The sequence below is a fragment of the Triticum aestivum genome, chromosome 6A, assembly GCF_018294505.1.
Source record: "Triticum aestivum cultivar Chinese Spring chromosome 6A, IWGSC CS RefSeq v2.1, whole genome shotgun sequence".
Classification (NCBI taxonomy): domain Eukaryota; kingdom Viridiplantae; phylum Streptophyta; class Magnoliopsida; order Poales; family Poaceae; genus Triticum; species Triticum aestivum.
In genome coordinates this window covers 611,138,195-611,153,820 of record NC_057809.1, presented here as the reverse complement: position 1 = coordinate 611,153,820, position 15,626 = coordinate 611,138,195, and positions in this window count along the sequence as shown.

Below are 15,626 nucleotides of genomic sequence, written 5' to 3'. Positions count from 1 at the left end.
TCATCTTCAATAGAGGCGTCATGCATGGTACGTGTCTGCAACCAGCTGACGAAACTCCTGATTTGTTCACGTGTAATCCAGTCATCAGACCGCTCCGGGTGTTTGGAGCGTAGCAAATTCTTATGTTCATCCATATACGGAGCCACCAAGGCAGAATTCTGTAGAACTGTGTAGTGTGCTTCAGTGAGAGAATGTCCGTCCATACATATTATTTATTCCCCTCCTAGCGTGTCTTTCCATCCAGTCTGCCCTTATGTCGCGATTCAGGAACACCAATCGACTTAAGGTCAGGAATAAAGTCAATACAAAACTCAATGACCTCCTCATTTTCATGGCCCTTGGAGATGCTTCCTTCTGGTCTAGCACGGTTATGAACATATTTCTTTAAGACTCCCATGAACCTCTCAAAGGGGAACATATTGTGTAGAAATACGGGACCCAAAACGTTAATCTCTTCACATAGGTGAACTAGGACGTGCGTCATGATGTTGAAGAAGGATGGTGGGAACACCAACTCGAAACTGACAAGACATTGCACCAAATCATTCTCTAACCTTGGTATGATTTCTGGATCGATTACCTTCTGAGAGATTGCATTGAGGAATGCACATAGCTTCACAATGGCTAATCGAACGTTTTCCGGCAGAAGCCCCATCAATGCAACCGGAAGCAGTTGCGGCATAATCACGTGGCAGTCATGAGACTTTAGGTTCTAAAACTTTTTCTCTGCCATGTTTATTATTCCCTTTATATTCGACGAGAAGCAGGGTCACACAAAGATTCTTCGTTACGTGCATCACGTCGATTGCGGAGTGGACCTCTAGGTCTTTCCAATAGGGCAGGTCCCAAAATATAGATTTCTTCTTCCACATGGGTGCGCGTCCGTCAGCGTCATTCGGAACAGGTTGTCCACATGGACCCTTTCCAAAGACCACCTTCAAATCCTTGACCATATCATGTACATCAGCACCAGTACGGTGGCGAGGCTTCATCCGGTGATCCGCCTCACCTTTGAAATGCTTGCCTTTCTTTCTTACGGGATGCCTACTCGGAAGAAATCGACGATGTCTCAGGTACACATTCTTTTTACAATTAGCCAAATATATACTGTCGGTATCGTCCAAACAGTGTGTGCATGCGCGGTATCCCTTATTTGTCTGTCCTGAAAGGTTACTGAGAGCAGGCCAATCATTGATGGTCACGAACAACAACGCCTTTAGGTCAAATTCTTCCCCCATGTGCTCATCCCACGCACGTACACCTGTTCCATTCCACAGTTGTAAGAGTTCTTCAACTAATGGCCTTAGGTACACATCAATGTCGTTGCCGGGTTGCTTAGGGCCTTGGATGAGCACTGGCATCATAATGAACTTCCGCTTCATGCACAACTAAGGAGGAAGGTTATACAAATATAGAGTCATAGGCCAGGTGCTATGGTTGCTGCTCTGCTCCTCAAAAGGATTAATGCCATCTACGCTTAGACCAAACCATATGTTCCTTGCGTCATCTGCAAACTACTTCCCGTACTTTCTTTCGATTTTTCTGCACTGCGACCCGTCAGCGGTTACTCTCAACTTTTTGTCTTTCTTACGGCCTTCTCTATGCCATCGCATCGCCTTGGCATGCTCTTTGTTTTGGAACAAACGTTTCAACCGTGGTATTATAGGAGCATACCACATCACCTTGGCAGGATTCTTCTTCCTGGGGCGCTCGCCCTCGACATCACCAGGGTCATCGCGGCTGATCTTATAGCGCAATGCACCGCATACTGGGCAAGCATTCAAATCCTCGTACTCACCGCGGTAGAGGATGCAATCATTAGGGCATGCATGTATCTTCTGCACCTCTAACCCTAGAGGGCAGACAACCTTCTTTGCTTCGTACGTACTCTCGGGCAATTCGTTGTCCTTTGGAAGCATATTCTTTATCATTACCAGCAACTTTCCAAATTCTTTGTCAGATACACCATTCTCTGCCTTCTATTGTAGCAATTCCAGTGTGGTGCCCAGCTTTTTCTTGTCACCTACGCAATTTGGGTACAACAATTTTTTGTGATCCTCTAACATGCGCTGCAACTTCTTCTTCTCCAAATCACTTGCGCAGTTTCTCTTTGCATCGGTAATGGCCCGACCTAGATCATCAACGGGCTCATCCGATGCCTCTTCTTCAGCTTCTTTCCGCATTGCCGGCTCAGCTTCTTCCCGCATTACCGGCTCAGCTTCTTCTCTCATTGTTGTATCATCGTATTCAGGGAACCCATGGCCAGGACAGCTGTCGTCGTCCTCTTCTTCTTCATTGTCTTCCATCATAACCCCTCTTTCTCCATGCTTGGTCCAAACATTATAGTGGGGCATGAAACCGGACTCAAATAGGTGGACGTGAATGGTTCTTGACGTAGAATAATTGTGACCATTCTTACAGCCAGCACATGGACAAGGCATAAAACCATCCGCCCGCTTGTTTGCCTCAGCCGCAAGCAGAAAAGTACGCACGCCATTAATGAACTCGGGAGAGCATCGGTCATCGTACATCCATTGCCGGCTCATCTTCAATACACAGCACCGAAAACACCAAATTAATACAATACATAAAGTTCATACATAAAGATCATACAACACTTAAATGCAACAAACAAATAACTCTCTAGCTAAAGAATTTAAATGCAACAACAAATGCGATCAAGATCGTAACTAAGGTAACAATTGATCCAACAGCATAATGATACCAAGCCTCACTATGAATGGCATATTTTCTAATCTTTCTAATCTTCAAGCGCATTTTCTCCATCTTAATCTTGTGATCATCGACGACATCGGCAACATGCAACTCCAATTCCATCTTCTCCCCCTCAAATCTTTTCAATTTTTCCTTCAAATCCTCGTTTTCTCTTTCAACTAAATTTAACCTCTCGACAATAGGGTCGGTTGAAATTTCTGGTTCAACTACCTCCTATATACAAATATCTATGTCAACTTGATGGGCATAATTTGTCATAAATACGAAATGCAATGAATAGTTTTAAAAGAGAATATACCACATCCGAATCATAACCCGGACGAGGGCCGACGGGGACGGATATCAAAACCATGGCACTATGTATAACAAACAACGTATTGGTAAGATAATTATACGAGTAACTATATATCCAAATCACACAAACATTAATTTTTTTAATATAAAACTTCATGAACAAGAGGCTCACCACAAGGTGGTGCCGGCGACGGGACGTTGCGAGCGATCGACGGTGGTTACGACGGAGATTTAGAAGGTACTAAGTAAACCACACCTACATATGCAAACTAAGTGTTATTTTTGACCTCAGATTGCATATAAATCAAATACTAGCACATATATATAATTCCTCCCAAATTACTAAACTCAAAAATCAATCACTATATAAAGCATTGCACGAGCTAATCTAGCAATGAGAGATGAAAGGACAAAGTTGCTAACCTTTGTGATCATTTGAATGGATGGGGGCCTTCAAATCTTGACAAATTTTGGGCAAAATGTGTGATGAGCTTGAGAGAAAGAGGGAAAAGAACAGAGAGGAGAGGGGAAAGGGGAAGAACAGAGCGAGCTCGGGTGGACGAAGGGTCCATGTAGGACGACCTTTAGTACCGGTTCGTGATACGACCTGATACTAAAGGTGCTGGATGGGCCCCGGACTGACAACATCCTGCCACCACTCACTTTAGTACCGGTTCGTGGCACGAACCAGTGCTAAAAGTTCGCTACGAACAGGTACTAATGAGAGCGGCCGGCTAGCCGTTGGAACCGGCACTAATGCACACATTAGTGCCAGCTCAAATTCAAACCGGCACTAATGTGCTTCACGTTTGACCATTTTTCTATTAGTGGGGGGCCGGCCGCGGTCGTGTCCCGTAAGTATTGCTGCTCCACGTTACTCCGATCGATGTTGTGTGATGATTGATTACGCGGTTGCTTCCCCTCCCGAGTTCCTCCCTTGTACTAGTAGTACTCCCTCCGTCTAGATGTGTAAGTCACCTTACGAAAACCAAATAATCCCAAAACACTTAGGCACCGTACATTAATTCCCTTCTCATTTTTTATTTTGTGACATATCAACCAATAAGATATGTGGGCTGTGCATGCTTTCAATGACTTGAGACTATCAAACATAACATGCAGTGATTAGTTCATTGCATGTAATGCTATTAATTAGCAAAAAAACATTAAGTTTTCTCGTTTTCCTTTCTGCCTTGGTCACGATGCACAATGTAAGATGACTTACACACCTAGACGGAGGAAGTATACGAACGTAGGCGAGTGCCGGGTGGGTGGGTGGCATGCTGAGGGAGTTTAGCAAATTGTGATCGGGCTTGTTCAGTGGAAGTTGCTCGCGAAATTGTGATCTTTGCGCGTTCGTTCGCTCCTTTCCGATGAAGCAATCAAGTGAGGAAATTACGGGCGCCTGTCCAGTGGAAATTACAAGCAAAATTTTGATCTCTGGGCGCGCGTATGTTCAGTGGAAATTACAAGCAAAATTATGACCTTTGCACGTAGGCGGCCCACTCACTGCACCTGCCAATGTTGTTCCTCGTCACGTTCAGTGGTCTCGTCTCCGGTCTCCCTCCATATATAGCCACTTGCATCCAGGGAAATACCCAATGGTTTCTGGATACATATGTACCTTATATGAAGATTTATTTTTAATAATTAAACAAAAAGTCAAAATAGTTAAGAAACTATTTTTAGAATAAAGTTGACTTATTTGCGCACTAGTATACACATTTTCAGAAAAAAGAAAACTATGTTGACTTCACAGCGAAAAAGACAAAATTTATTTGCTACTATAGGTCACTATTCATGCTATTTTGATCGAAAATTTGTCTTTTTGAGAAGAAGTCAAAGAGGAATTTTATGTTTTTGTCATTTTTCTCACTAGTACAATGGAAGGTCAAGTTTTTATCAAAAATATTTTTAGAAATTTTTGACTTTTTGTTGAATTACTAAATTTTTTTTACATATAAGGTACATATGTACCCAGCAACCAAAAGTTCCCCTCCCTTGCATCCACCCCTCTGCTTCGTCATTAGCTCGAGCTTCATCTCGTTCGGTGAGATAGTGGCAGAGAGCCAGAGACGGAGGCCACCGAGGAGGTGCGGCTGCTGGCCACGGCCGACCCCGAGCGCGTCCGCAGGAGCCTCCACAAGGCCACCGGCAAGAAGGAGGTCGACCTAGTCTTAATCCCGCCCAACAAGCCCATCAAGAAGAGCTCCGACGGCGGGAGCAGACACAAGGAGGGCCCTCGGCTCGTCGACGCCGCCGTGGTCGAGCCGCCACTCACCGACCCGCAGCTCGAGGCGCTTCTCGCTCACCTGCAGCGGCAGGCGCCGCTGCGGGGCCATCGTGATCAGTACGTCGACCATGGCGCGGCCGCCGCGTTGCCGGGCAACTACCACCACCAGCAGCAGCAGCAACCGAATCTCGACTGGGACAGCTACGGCGAAGCGTCGTATCCGTGGGTGCCACTCCACTGGCTGGCCCCGCCGGCCGTTGATTGGGGAGCGAACTACGGTCCGGCGCTGGCTCCACCTGCAACTGCGACCCCAGCGCACCGCCGTGGCACAGCGGCCTAGGCTTCTGATCGACGGAGCGGCTGAGCAGAGCTGGTCGCGCGAGTGGGAGATGAGCACGTACGTACGGCAGACCAGATCACGAGACAGTACAAGTCGACTTAATACAGTCAGTTGAAGATATATGTGCTGGCCACATCGATCGTTACTAGTTAATACCATGTGCTAGTATAGTAGCTAGCCCGAATAACCTATACATTTTATAAGTTCCGAATGCATATGTGTGCAGACCGTTGAAGCTACTGCAGCGCAGACTCTCGTTTTGTCCAGAGAAGTATTTTTTTTTTGCGGGGGTAAAGGGAGTTTCATTACATATGAATAGAGTTACAGTCGAGGGGCCAAATGTCCTCGATACATGATGGAACCAAGCCAAGCCACACAGCCGTAACTCGTTCGGACCGGCTATATTTCGCCACACGATCGGCAACTCTATTTTGAAGTCTACTAATCTTTTATGGAAAAAAACTCCCTACTACCAAGCAGATCTTTGATTTCCAGAACTATATGACCGTATCTGAGTGAACCAACGCACCATTAGTCAAGCTAGACAGGGCTTCCGAGGAGTCCGTTTGCACAACCACCGGGAGATCGGAGTGCTGCATGGCCAAGGCCATACCCTGCATGATCGCATGTAGCTCAGCTTCGAGTGGATCGTTGCAATGAAAGATATATCGATACGCGGCCATCAGAATCTCCCCTTTCTCGTTCCTGAGCACCATCCCTGCTGCCGCAGAGCCATCCTCTTGGAGAAACGAACCATCAACCGAGAGCGCCACGGTACCCTGCGCCGGGGCTGGCCACGGAGTTCGGGAATACTGTATCGAGAAGCTGACCATAGGGGTAGTATTTAGCTTTCAACAGACGCGCACATAAGCTATCCGGGTTGTCGATAAGCCTCCAGGCCTGTTTGGCGAGCAAAGCCTGGTTAAAAGCCCTCATGTCCCGAAAACCCATGCCTCCCATGGATTTAGGTAACCGTAGTCTGTCCCAGCTCATCCATGCCATTTTCCTTTTGCCGTTCTCCACCCCCCACCAGTATTGGCGTATCATACGAGTCAGGTCATCACACACTGAATAGGGGATTTTGAAAATGCTCATAAGATAGGTCGGAATGGCTTGAGCTACCGACTTAATCAGAACCTCTTTGTTGCCAGAAGACATGTATTGCTCACTCCAGTCGACAAGGACTTTCCTCAGCCATTCCTGTAGTGACTCAAACTTCCCCTTATGCATCCTGCCTTCGGGTATCGGCAAGCCCAAATATTTGGGTTCAAAAGCTTCCTGGGTAACTTCCAGGATATTCTTCACTTGCGTAGCAACATCTTGTGGGCACTGGTTTGAGAAGAGGATGGAACATTTGGACGGATTAATCAGCTGACCAGTCGCCGTCGCAAACGTGTTCAACAAACCTTTCACTAACAGTGCCTGCTGCTCTGTTGCCTGGAAGAACAGTAGGGAATCATCCGCAAACAGAAGGTGGGAGATTTCAGGCCATCTTGTTGCGTCGCCTTATGAATCAAGGAGGATAGAGCATCAGCAACAAACAAGAAAAGGAAGGGAGATAACGGGTCACCTTGACGGAGTCCTCTTGAGGGAGAAAAATAATCCAACAGCTTCCCATTAAACTTCACCGCATACTTTACAGATGAAACACATGCCATGACACGGGAGATCCATAAAGGAGAGAAGCCCCATTTTGCCAAAGCCCGCTCCAAGAAATCCCAGTCCACACGATCATAGGCCTTCGACAGGTCTAGTTTGTACGCACATAGCTCGGGGCCCGAATGTCGTACAGATTGTATATGATTGATGCATTCGAAAGCAATCATCGAATTGTCAAAGATCAACCGTCCTGGGATGAAAGCGCTCTGATTTTCAGAGATGAGTTCTGTCAGTAGCGGCCGGAGTCGGTTCACCATACACTTGGAGACACCTTATAAAGGACATTACACAGGCTAATAGGGCGGAAATCTTTCAGTTCCCGAGGATGGGGAACTTTAGGAATAAGCACTATAGCTGTGTCGTTCACACCATCAGGCATCACACCAGATAAAAAGAACTCTTGAACTGCAGCAACAATCTCCATTTTCACTAAACCCCAGTTGCGCTGGTAAAACCTGGCCGGGAGGCCATCGCAGCCCGGGGCTTTGAGGGGCCCGATCTGGAACAAAGCATCTGATATTTCCTCCTCGGTATAAGGTCTACACAGTGACTCATTCATCTCCATTGAAACTTTAGGCTGTATACAGTCGAGGACCACATCCGGTGAAAGGGTTGGGTCCTTAGTAAAGATCTCCTTGAAATAGGAGGATGTCATTCTCTCCATGTCTGACGGAACGTGACACCGAGAACCATCTTGCTTCTGCAGCCAGCGTATGAGGTTTCTACGAGCTCGCCAAACAGCTCTTCTGTGCAGAAACTTGGTGTTCCGTTCCCCTTCCTTTAACCAATCAATACGAGAACGTTGGAGCCAAAGCATCTCCTCGCGGTATAACAACTCGTCCAACTCGTTCATCTTTGCACGAATAATAGCACAGTCAGAGCCCGACATCTGTAACTCGTCAAGTTGTGATCCCAACTTCTTGATCTCCTTCAACACGTTACCAAACTTAACTTTACTCCACTCATTTAAATCCTTAAGCACCTCCTTCAGGGATTTTGCTACCGAACCCAAGCTGCCAGGTTGTTTGTGTTTGTTCCACGCCCCGGCTAGCATGTCAGGTAAAGTATGGTCCCGTTCCCACATTATCTCATAGCGTAAAGTGGACACCCGACGTCTCTCATCTTGCTGACCCTCCATCTGGATCAAGACGGGGCAGTGATCCGAACAGGGGGTGGCCAGATGGACCACCTTCGCGGCGGGAAGGAGTCCCGCCATGACTCTGAAGGAAATATGCCCTAGAGGCAATAATAAAGTTATTATTTATTTCCTTATATCATGATAAAAGTTTATTATTCATGCTAGAATTGTATTAACCAGAAACATAATACATGTGTGAATACATAGACAAACAGAGTGTCACTAGTATGCCTCTACTTGACTAGCTCGTTAATCAAAGATGGTTATGTTTCCTAACCATGGACAAAGAGTTGTCATTTGATTAAACGGGATCACATCATTAGTTGAATGATCTGATTGACATGACCCATTCCATTAGCTTAGCACCGGATCGTTTAGTATGTTGCTATTCCTTTCTTCATGACTTATACATGTTCCAATGACTATGAGATTATGTAACTCCCGTGTGTCGGAGGAACACTTTGTGTGCTACCAAATGTCACAACGTAACTGGGTGATTATAAAGGTGCTCTACAGGTGTCTCCAAAGGTACATGTTGGGTTGACGTATTTCGAGATTAGGATTTGTCACTCTGATCGTCGGAGAGGTATCTCTGGGCCCTCTCGGTAACGCACATCACTTAAGCCTTGCAAGCAATACAACTAATGAGTTAGTTGCGAGATGATGTATTACGTAACGAGTAAAGAGACTTGCCGGTAACGAGATTGAACTAGGTATTGGATACCGACGATCGAATCTCGGGCAAGTAACATACCGATGACAAAGGGAACAACGTATGTTGTTATGCGGTCTGACCGATAAAGATCTTCGTAGAATATGTAGGAGCCAATATGGGCATCCAGGTCCCGCTATTGGTTATTGACCGGAGACATGTCTCGGTCATGTCTACATTGTTCTCGAACCCGTAGGGTCCGCACGCTTAAGGTTTCGATGATACGTTTTGATGTACCGAAGGTTGTTCGGAGTCCCGGATGTGATCACGGACATGACGAAGAGTCTCGAAATGGTCGAGACATAAAGATTGATATATTGGAAGCCTATGTTTCGATATCGGAAGTGTTCCGGGTGAAATCGGGATTTTACCGGAGTACCGGGAGGTTACCGGAACCCCCCGGGAGCTATATGGGCCTTAGTGGGCCTTAGTGGAAAAAAGAAGAGGCAGCCTGAGATGGGCCGCGCACCCCTCCCCTACCTTGGTCCGAATAGGACAAGGAGAGGGGGCCGACCCCCTTTCTCTTTTCCCCCCTCCGCGAATCCTATTCCAACTAGGATTGGGGGGGGGGGGGAATCCTACTCCCGGAGGGAGTAGGACTCCTCCTGGCGCGCCACCTCTAGGCCGGCCGCACCCCCCCTTGAGCCTTTATATACAGAGGCAGGGGCACCCCAGAGGAACACAAGTTGATCCACATGATCATATTCTTAGTTGTGTGCGGCGCCCCCTGCCACCATAGTCCTCGATAATATTGTAGCGGTGCTTAGGCGAAGCCCTGCGATAGTAGTACATCAAGATCGTCACACGCCGTCGTGCTGACGGAACTCTTCCCCGACACTTTGCTGGATCGAAGTCCGGGGATCATCATCGAGCTGAACGTGTGCTAAAACTCGGAGGTGCCGTAGTTTCGGTGCTTGATCGGTCGGGCCGTGGAGACGTACGACTACATCAACCAAACGCTTCCGTTGTCGATCTACAAGGGTACGTAGATCACACTCTTCCCTCTCGTTGCTATGCATCACCATGATCTTGCGTGTGCATAGGAAATTTTTTGAAATTACTACGTTCCCCAACAGTGGCATCCGAGCCTAGGTTTTATGTGTTGATGTTATATGCATGAGTAGAACACAAGTGAGTTGTGGGCGATATAAGTCATACTGCTTACCAACATGTCATACTTTGGTTCGGCGGTATTGTTGGATGAAGCGGCCCGGACCGACATTACGCGTACGCTTACGCGAGACCGGTTCTCCTGACGTGCTTTGCACATAGGTAGCTTGCGGGTGACAGTTTCTCCAACTTTAGTTGAACCGAGTGTGGCTACGCCCGGTCCTTGCGAAGGTTAAAACAGCACCAACTTGACAAACTATCGTTGTGTTTTTGATGCGTAGGTGAGATTGGTTCTTACCTAAGCCCGTAGCAGCCACGTAAAACTTGCAACAACAAAGTAGAGGACGTCTAACTTGTTTTTGCAGGGCATGTTGTGATGTGATATGGTCAAGACATGATGCTGAATTTTATTGTATGAGATGATCATGTTTTGTAACCGAGTTATCGGCAACTGGCAGGAGCCATATGGTTGTCGCTTTACTGTATGCAATGCAATCGCGCTATAATGCTTTACTTTATCACTAAGCGGTAGCGATAGTCGTGGAAGCATAAGATTGGCGAGACGACAACGATGCTACGATGGAGATCAAGGTGTCGCGCCGGTGACGATGGTGATCATGACGGTGCTTCGGAGATGGAGATCACAGGCACAAGATGATGATGGCCATATCATATCACTTATATTGATTGCATGTGATGTTTATCTTTTATGCATCTTATCTTGCTTTGATTGACGGTGGCATTATAAGATGATCTCTCACTAAATTATCAAGAAGTGTTCTCCCTGAGTATGCACCGTTGCGAAAGTTCTTCGTGCTGAGACACCACGTGATAATCGGGTGTGATAGGCTCTACGTTCAAATACAACGGGTGCAAAACAGTTGCACACGCGGAATACTCAGGTTATACTTGACGAGCCAAGCATATGCAGATATGGCCTCGGAACACGGAGACCGAAAGGTCGAGCGTGAATCATATAGTAGATATGATCAACATAGTGATGTTCACCAATGAAACTACTCCATCTCACGTGATGATCGGACATGGTTTAGTTGATTTGGATCATGTGATCACTTAGAGGATTAGAGGGATGTCTATCTAAGTGGGAGTTCTTTAAGTAATTTGATTAATTCAACTTAAATTTATCATGAACTTAGTACCTGATAGTATCTTGCTTATGTATGTTTGATTGTAGATAGATGGCCCGTGCTGTTGTTCCGTTGAATTTTAATGCGTTCCTTGAGAAAGCAAAGTTGAAATATGATGGTAGCAATTACACGGACTGGGTCCGTAACTTGAGGATTATCCTCATTGCTGCACAGAAGAATTACGTCCTGGAAGCACCGCCGGGTGCCAGGCCTGCTGCTGGAGCAACACTAGATGTTATGAACGTCTGGCAGAGCAAAGCTAATGACTACTCAATAGTTCAGTGTGCCATGCTTTACGGCTTAGAATCGGGACTTCAGCGACGTTTTGAATGTCATGGAGCATATGAGATGTTCTAGGAGTTGAAGTGAATATTTCAAGCAAATGCCCGAATTGAGAGATATGAAGTCTCCAATAAGTTCTATAGCTACAAGATGGAGGACAACAGTTCTGTCAGTGAGCATATACTCAAAATGTCTGGGTATAATAATCACTTGATTCAGATGGGAGTTAATCTTCCAGATGATTGTGTCATTGACAGAATTCTCCAATCACTGCCACCAAGCTACAAGAGCTTCGTGATGAACTATAATATGCAAGGGATGAATAAGACTATTCCCGAGCTCTTCGCAATGTTGAAAGCTGCGGAGGTAGAAATCAAAAAGGAGCATCAAGTGTTGATGGTCAACAAGACCACTAGTTTCAAGAAAAAGGGCAAAGGGAAGAAGAAGGGGAACTTCAAGAAGAACAGAAAGCAAGTTGCTGCTCAAGAGAAGAAACCCAAGTCTGGACCTAAGCCTGAAACTGAGTGCTTCTACTGCAAGCAGACTGGTCACTGGAAGCGGAACTGCCCCAAGTATTTGGCGGATAAGAAGGATGGCAAGGTGAACAAAGGTATATGTGATATACATGTGTACCTTACAAATGCTTGCAGTAGCACCTAGGTATTTGATACTGGTTCTGTTGCTAATATTTGCACCTCGAAACAGGGACTACGGATTAAGCAAAGATTGGCTAAGGACGAGGTGACGATGCGCGTGGGAAACGGTTCCAAAGTCGATGTGATCGCGGTCAGCACGCTACCTCTACATCTACCTTCGGGATTAGTATTAGACCTAAATAATTGTTATTTGGTGCCAGCGTTGAGCATGAACATTATATCTGGATCTTGTTTAATGCGAGATGGTTATTCATTTAAATCAGAGAATAATGGTTGTTCTATTTATATGAGTAACATCTTTTATGGTCATGCACCCTTGAAGAGTGGTCTATTCTTATTGAATCTCGATAGTAGTGACACACATATTCATAATGTTGAAGCCAAAAGATGCAGAGTTGATAATGATGGTGCAACTTATTTGTGGCACTGCCATTTAGGTCATATCGGTGTAAAGCGCATGAAGAAACTCCATACTGATGGACTTTTGGAACCACTTGATTATGAATCACTTGGTACTTGCGAACCGTGTCTCATGGGCAAGATGACTAAAACATCGTTCTCCAGTACTATGGAGAGAGCAACAGATTTGTTGGAAATCATACATACAGATGTATGTCGTCCGATGAATATTGAGGCTCGTGACGGATATCGTTATTTTCTCACCTTCACAGATGACTTAAGCAGATATGGGTATATCTACTTAATGAAACATAAGTCTGAAACATTTGAAAAGTTCAAAGAATTTCAGAGTGAAGTTGAAAATCATCGTAACAAGAAAATAAAGTTTCTACGATCTGATCGTGGAGGAGAATATTTGAGTTATGAGTTTGGTGTACATTTGAAACAATGCGGAATAGTTTCACAACTCACACCACCCGGAACACCACAGCGTAATGGTGTATCCGAACGTCGTAATCGTACTTTACTAGATATGGTGCGATCTATGATGTCTCTTAGTGATTTACCGCTATCATTTTGGGGTTATGCTTTAGAGACGGCCGCATTCACGTTCAATAGGGCACCATCAAAATCCGTTGAGACGACGCCTTATGAACTATGGTTTGGCAAGAAACCAAAGTTGTCGTTTCTGAAAGTTTGGGGCTGCGATGCTTATGTGAAAAAGTTTCAACCTGATAAGATCGAACCCAAATCGGAGAAATGTGTCTTCATAGAATATCCAAAGGAAACTATTGGATACACCTTCTATCACAGATCCGAAGGCAGGACTTTTGTTGCTAAATTCGGAAACTTTCTGGAGAAGGAGTTTCTCTCGAAAGATGTGAGTGGGAGGAAAGAAGAACTTGATGAGGTAACTGTACCTGCTCCCTTATTGGAAAGTAGTACATCACAGAAAACTGTTTCTGCGACACCTACACCAATTAGTGAGGAAGCTAATGATAATGATCATGAAACTTCAGGACAAGATACTACTGAACCTCGTAGATCAACCAGAGTGAGATCCGCGCCAGAGTGGTACGGTAATCCTGTTCTGGAAATCATGCTGCTAGATCATGATGAACCTACGAACTATGAAGAAGCGATGGTGAGCCCAGATTCCGCAAAATGGCTTGAAGCCATGAAATCTGAGATGGGATCCATGTATGAGAACAAAATATGGACTTTGGTTGACTTGCCCGATGATCGGCAAGCAATTGAGAATAAATGGATCTTCAAGAAGAAGACTGATGCTGACGGTAATATTACTGTCTAAAAAGCTCGACTCGTCGCAAAAGGTTTTCGACAAGTTCAAGGGGTTGACTACGATGAGACTTTCTCACCCGTAGCGATGCTTAAGTCTGTCCGAATCATGTTAGCAATTGCCGCATTTTATGATTATGAAATTTGGCAGATGGATGTAAAAACTGCATTCCTGAATGGATTTCTAAAAGAAGAGTTGTATATGATGCAACCGGAAGGTTTTGTCGATCCAAAGGGAACTAACAAAGTGTGCAAGCTCCAGCGATCCATTTATGGACAGGTGCAATGTAACGCCCCGGATATAACTTTCCCAATTTGTAGTCTAACTCTTGCCGTTTCCGGCGTTAAGTTATATTTATTTCTCGGGTTCGGGTCTTTGTCTCCATGTGTTGTTTTCATTTTCATGCATCTCATATCATGTCATCATGTGCATTGCATTCGCATACGTGTTCATCTCATGCATTCGAGCTTTTTCCCCGTTGTCCGTTTTGCATTCCGGCGCTTCGTTCTCCTCCGGTGGTCATTTCTAGCTTTCTTTCGTGTGTGGGGTTTAAACATTTCCGGATTGGACCGAGACTTGCCAAGCGGCCTTGGTTTACTACCGGTAGACCGCCTGTCAAGTTTCGTACCATTTGGACTTCGTTTGATACTCCAACGGTTAACCGAGGAACCGAAAAGGCCTCGTGTGTGTTGCGGCCCAACACCCCTCCAATTTGGCCCAAAACCCACCTAACTCTGCTCCATCACCTAGAGCGTTCGATCACGATCGCGTGGCCAAAAACCGCACCTCATTTGGACTCTCCTAGCTCCACTTATGCCTATAAATAGCCCCCTCCGTTTTCGAATCTCTCTCCCTCTCGAAACCCTAGTAAAAAAACAGATCTCCGCGCCGAGCCGGACACGCCCGACCCGGTCGGACAAAAATCGCCGCCGCCGCCCCGCCTATTGCATCCTGCCACGTGGCACCCCGCCGCCGCCGCCGCCCGAGGCCCGCGGAGCCTGGAGCCGGCCCACGCGGCCCAGGACTCCGCGCCGCCGCCCGACTCCTTCATCTCCCTCGTGCCCGGTGGCCGGAGCTGCCCCGCGCGCCGCCGGAGCTGCCCCGCCGCCTCTCCGCCGGCCGGCGACCGCCGCCCCGCGCCACGCCACCGCGCCGCCGCCGCTCCACTCCGCACCGGCAGCCGCCTCCTCCCCGGATCCGGCGCCCCCAAGTTCCTCTCCGGCCTCCCTCCACGGCAATTCCATTTCCGGTGAGCTCCAAGTCCGGCAGCTACAGTAACTCCAGCGACCTCGGTTCCTGTGCAAATCTGGATCTGAGATCTAGATCAGTTGACTTTCTCTCCTGAAACCCTAATTTTCGAGCATACTTTGACCAGTGATATCTCCGCATCCGTAGCTCCGTTTTGGACATATAGTATATCAAAATGTTCGTCTCGACGAGTAAATCATTTCATTCCATTGCATCATTTTCATTTGAGTTCATCTTGATGCCCGAAATGCTGCTAGAAGGAGGCTTCATGAGTTAATTGTCAGATCTGTTAGTTCATCTTAGACTTTTGTCATTTTTGCCATGATTATTGTGTGCATGATATGCCTGTGAGTCCTTCTTATGTTTTGTTA